Source organism: Atractosteus spatula, assembly GCF_055471065.1.
Source record: "Atractosteus spatula isolate fAtrSpa1 chromosome 10 unlocalized genomic scaffold, fAtrSpa1.hap1 SUPER_10_unloc_1, whole genome shotgun sequence".
Lineage (NCBI taxonomy): Eukaryota > Metazoa > Chordata > Actinopteri > Semionotiformes > Lepisosteidae > Atractosteus > Atractosteus spatula.
In genome coordinates this window covers 324,129-329,405 of record NW_028296612.1, presented here as the reverse complement: position 1 = coordinate 329,405, position 5,277 = coordinate 324,129, and the positions used below count along the sequence as shown (strand labels likewise).

The 5,277-nt window shown below is 40.0% G+C and overlaps 1 non-coding gene across 1 annotated transcript; it reads left to right on the top strand.

Annotated features, from left to right (window-relative positions):
- Positions 1-3,784: 3,784 nt before the first annotated feature.
- On the top strand, positions 3,785-3,858 carry trnan-guu (transfer RNA asparagine (anticodon GUU)). Its single transcript has one exon. It is a non-coding gene; the product is annotated as a tRNA-Asn (tRNA).
- The last annotated feature ends 1,419 nt before the right edge of the window (positions 3,859-5,277 follow it).

Here is a 5,277-nt window from a genome sequence, read left to right as displayed (position 1 = left end):
GCTTGTCGTATTATAGGAGAATTTACGGTAACTTGCGGTATTTACCGGTAGCTTGCGGTAGACTGCGTACAGCATACCGCAAAATAATGCGGTATCGCCCGCCCATTTTGAATGGCTGCATCTGTAACCTTTGTACATTATCTAAAATGTGACTGGTTAAATTTCAGCATAGTTGCAACCCCCTTTATAAAGGGTGTGCACACGTAAACAACCAAGGCATTAAAAGTTTTTTTTTATTTATTGTTCCAAAAAACAATATTAAAATTGATTAAAAGATCTTATTAAATGTGAAAAAATCTGATTGTGAAAAGGTCAAATTCTTAGTGAAAAACTGAGTAATGTGAGGAAAGATGAAATGTGGGAGCCCCTTGACTCCTCATGTTGTTCTGTATTTCTCTCTCATTCTACTGGGAGTGGTGCCGTCGCTTCTGGATAAAGTCTGTCAGTGGTCATTCCAGACGGGTCAGGTATGACTGTGCTTCAGCACAAGAAGAAACATGTGACTTGCGAGGATCCCAACAGTGTCTGCTTTTTTTCCAGAGCCTGGATAGCGCAGTGGGTAGAGCATCAGACGTTTAGTCTGAGGGTCCAGGGTTCAAGTCCCTGTTCAGGCGGTTGTGCTTTTCTTAAATCTATTGTGAATGTCATTCTAAATCGTCTTTTATCTTTTACTCTTCTAGCTGTACTGTGGTTATTTTAAATGTTCATCACTTGTATTTTCTTTAGTTTTTCCTTTCACAAACCGAAAATGTTCAAGGTGATCTTGTCACCTGACTCCATGTAGATAAATTAAAAGAAATCACAGTAGAGTAAACGACACGCAGTGAGGAGCTCACGCAGTGAATACTTTTGAATACGACAAAAGGAAAGGCACACTACACATCTGCGGAACATCACAAAGCAATTTTTTTAATTAAAGGTTCAAAGAAACCTAAATATATTTGCTAGAAGTATTTCAGAATAACAGTCAAATCGAGCACGATTGCTGCATAGATCTGCCGTGTGAAATTAGAATACTGTTTGTGCATAGTATAAAATACGCTGTTCAAAGCTTTTCTAAAACTACAGAGAAACATTTCAGAATGAGTCTTCCTGTAAAAATAAAATCTCTGCATGGGCGCTATAAGCAGAGTCTGAAGCCTGCTTAACAGAAGAACTATATTCAGAAGGCCAAAGAAGTTAATATTTCACCAAGTGAGAGAAAGCATCTCAGAAAAAGGAGGTGCAGTCTCTTCCATGCAGCTCAACACCACAAAGTCAGACTACAAGTGCTGAAAAGCCACTATCAAGGGTAACCCGGCCGAGCGCTCTAAGGAGCTGGATTAAAGCTTCATCTCTTCGGGGGCTTGAGTTGGAATCCCACTGCTCCCCAGTATCTCCTTGTTAAGAATCATGGTTTTGTTGTTGTAGATTCTGCGTGATTAAATCAGTTTCAGTAGAATTAATTTGAACAGTCATATTTGCTTTATTCCTTCTACCATGGCAATTTGTGCTCAAAGATTTAACTTTTTTGTATTTTAAAAAACGTGCTAGCCTTGATGGGAAAGTAAGCAGAACCGCAAGCGTGGTGGACAAGTGGTAAGACGTCAGTATCAATTAGGTCAATAATCTGTTAAACATTTTATGCCATTTTTTCCATAGATGTTCACGTTAGAACAATGAGAAAGGTGTGCCTGGATGCACTTGAACCATCACCTTACTATCATTTTAGTCCCAACCTGGCCGCACTAAACAATTGTACCACAGAGACTCCAACGAGTTGGTTTTCTCCATTTGCAGTTTTGGGTAAAAAATAATCTGCACTTTTAAGCAAGTATTGTATTTCAAATTTTGCAAATTTCTTGAAAAACGTTGTTTCAGAGAAGTAGACAGGAATAGCCCAGCCAGTAGAATATCGAACTTTTTATCTCTAGGTCCCTAGTCAGGCGACTGATTTTCTTGCAACTACTGTGAACCTGCGAAATAGATGGTCTTTTGTCCCTCAGTTTTTCAAGTTGTTCTATGAATGTTTAAAATGTTCAATATTTTTCATGCTCTTCAGCACTTTCCGTCACAAAGTTTATGGTGTTCTTGGTGCTGTTCTGCATGTAGATAATGTAGACGAGAGCACAGGTAACAATGCAGGACAAGCAGTGAGGAGCTCCCGTAGCTTTTAATTCAGTGCAGAGTCCAGAGGGAGGCCTAGGTCGCTAAACGATCAACAGGTATCTAATAATGACGTTCACAAAGGTGACAATATGTTTTTTTCTACATATCCTTACATTTACCCGTACAGCACAACGCATTTTCTATACCCTCAAATCCCCAATGTAACTACTTTCTCCTGAGAAACACAAGTATAGAGTGAAATCACAATAACTTATACAACAAATCTATTCAAACGCCCAGATATGACAGAACACACCCCTTTAAATATGTATTTCCTTCATTTCAGTTTTCTTCCCTCCCCAGGATACCTGAAAATTCACTATCGCATATTAAAGGCTGTACATGTAATACATCTACTAATAAAGATGGACATTAAAGTTAATTATTAAAAAATTACACTTTTCATTAAGACATGTATTGATAAAATTATTGTGAATAGTTGTGGTGTCTGGAAAGCAATTTTTGTTAAATATAACAATTTTCAGGCAAGTGGTGCATAAGCTTGTTATTTAGTGACTAAATTATTTCCACTGCATTCACAACAGTTCTAATGTGTTTGCTTGTTCCACATGGCCTGCTACTGAGTTGTTTTCGGAACTGAAACCTATAAGAACATTAAGATGCACCATGGCCCAGAATCGTTCATTGGAACTAGGATTAATATCAATTGAAAGTACTCCAAAATAAAAGATTTAACCTGAATATTAAAAGGGTAGGAAAGTATTAAAACGACACCATAACGTCTTAACTTCCAATCTTCTTCCTGGTTCAGGTCATGTACAGTAAAATGACATAATCAGTGGAGTCATGCCGAGGTTGAAAGTTTAAGCCTCACCTGGAGCCTGGTTTTCTGTCTTGAAAAAAAAAAATTTTGTTCCACAACGGCATGAAATGATCACGTCTTTCACTCTACTTCTCTCTTGTAGTAAAGCAGATCTTGCTAGGCGAGCATTTGCTCCGGTAAATTAGGTCACTTTTCATGTTAACTTACGTCTTCTAAACACAACATTTCCTGGTGCATGTTTTCTCCATGAAAAAAAAGTCATTTTCCCTTACATGATTTCTCGCTTTGTTTCATCAAAGAGTGCAGAAAGAAAGGAAAAGCGTCGTAAATGAACTCTGCAGCCCTTGGGAGATGTCAAGCGCATTGGACATGAAAAGTGCCCAATAAAGCCATTTCTCTTCGTTTCTCTTACAGTCGGGGCTCCTGTTGCGTGTAAAGGAGGCAACTTGCTCAGCCAGCAGACTCAGTGCTTACTAAACGCAGATGGCTCAGAGCGCTGTGTCCAAGCGGCTGTAAAAGAGGAGAATTCTGCTGGCGCCGTAGCTTAGTTGCTTTAAGTATGTCTCGTTAACTGGAGATCCTGGCTCCACATCCCAGCTGTGCCTTTCTTCCTGTCTTTTCGTGCAGAACGTACCATTTTGGACAACCGCATAGGGCTTGATTTAGTTTAATGCATGAATGCATTTCCTTTCTGCAACAACTTGTTTTTCAAGAAATTCATACAGCTTGTGAAAAATGAAATTTAATTCTTGGCTATCAGAGCAGAAGGAATATTGCCGACTGGCAAGAAAATGCAAGCAATGTTTATTTTTTGACCGGAAAGGTGCGAATGGAGAAAACCCTCTCTCGTCAGTCTCTGTGGCGCAATCGGCGAGCGCGTTCGGCTGTTAACTGAAAGGTTGGTGGTTCGAGCCCACCCAGGGACGATCTTCTTATTATTGTCAATGTGAACACTGGCTCCGCTAAAGCCGAAACCTTAACCCTCTTTATATTTGCCGAAAATGCGAGTCTTTTGCCCGTGTCCAACAACAACACTTGAGACCGGGGAAGTCCAATAGTGACCAACACCGCAACTCCCCAGACAACCATATTCACCCATGGAAAAGTATCTTTGAAGGGCTGGCGGGAGATATCATTTATGCTCCTGTTGCGTCCTCTGCTAAAATAGTTTAGAAATACATGCGGATTTGTTTGAGAATTTGACAAGCATTGTTACGTTAGCACTGTGAAGTTGGATGTTGATATTTTGATATATTTACCTTCATTTTAACATAAATGCTGTACAATCTATGCTGTACAATCAAACACAGGCATATTTTGAGTCTCGTGCTGATCGTCCTGTGGATCCAAAAGAAAATTTTAAAGCTGATACATTTTCGATTGTAATTTGCATCTAGCTACAACGTCCCTGGAAAAGAGATTTTATTAGTTGCGTGCAATCGGTATCTTTTACTTTACGTATGGTCGTGGAAATAGTTTTAAAAATGTTTTCTAAAGAAGATTGTATTGCCAGGACCTGCCTTTAGCGCTCAGTAGCGATTACGCTGTTGATATAGATGGAGAAGAAATGTCAGATGAACTGATGATCTAAGCTAAAATAGCCCTAACACGCCTCCTGTAACAGTGTTTGTATTCATAGCAAGAAATATTAGTTTTCAAACCCGAACGTTGCTTTTGCTTAAGTGTTATGTAACCATTAGCGGTTTCGGTAGCTTCTGAAGAGCGCACTTTTCCAAACTGAAGCCTATAAGAACATTATTCAAGATGCACCATGGCCCAGAATCGTGCATCGGGACAAGGATTAACATCAACTGAAAGTACTCCCAGATAAAAGATTTGATCGAAAAAAATTGAAAGAGTAGGCAAGTTTTAAAACAACGCCATGACATCTCGATTTCCAATCTCTTTCCTGGTTCAGGCCATGTCCAATGACATGAACAGTGGAATCATACCGAGGTTGTGAGTTCAAGCCTCACCTGGAGCAGCCTGGTTTTCTGTCTTGACAGGTAAACAGTGTTTTGTGTTATTTGCTAAATGGAGAGAGGATTCTGTGTTAATTGTGCTCCTCCTGGGAGAGGTCAAGATGAGAAGTTCACGAGGCTGGTGGTAAATATCCTGTCCAGGAATATCGTGGCTGTAGGGGGTCAGATAGATGTAGTAAACACATCAGTGGAGACGGTGTGTCTGCTCTCTGTGAGAGAGCCGGGCGGAAAGAATAATCTGTGGTCTGGGAAGAAGAGACCCTCGTTGGAAGAGCGGCGCTCCTCACAGGAGAGAATGAAAAAAAACTTTTCCAGGGACGCTGATTGTTCTCTTTGGGGGAATTAAAAGCACTGGAGGCGCGT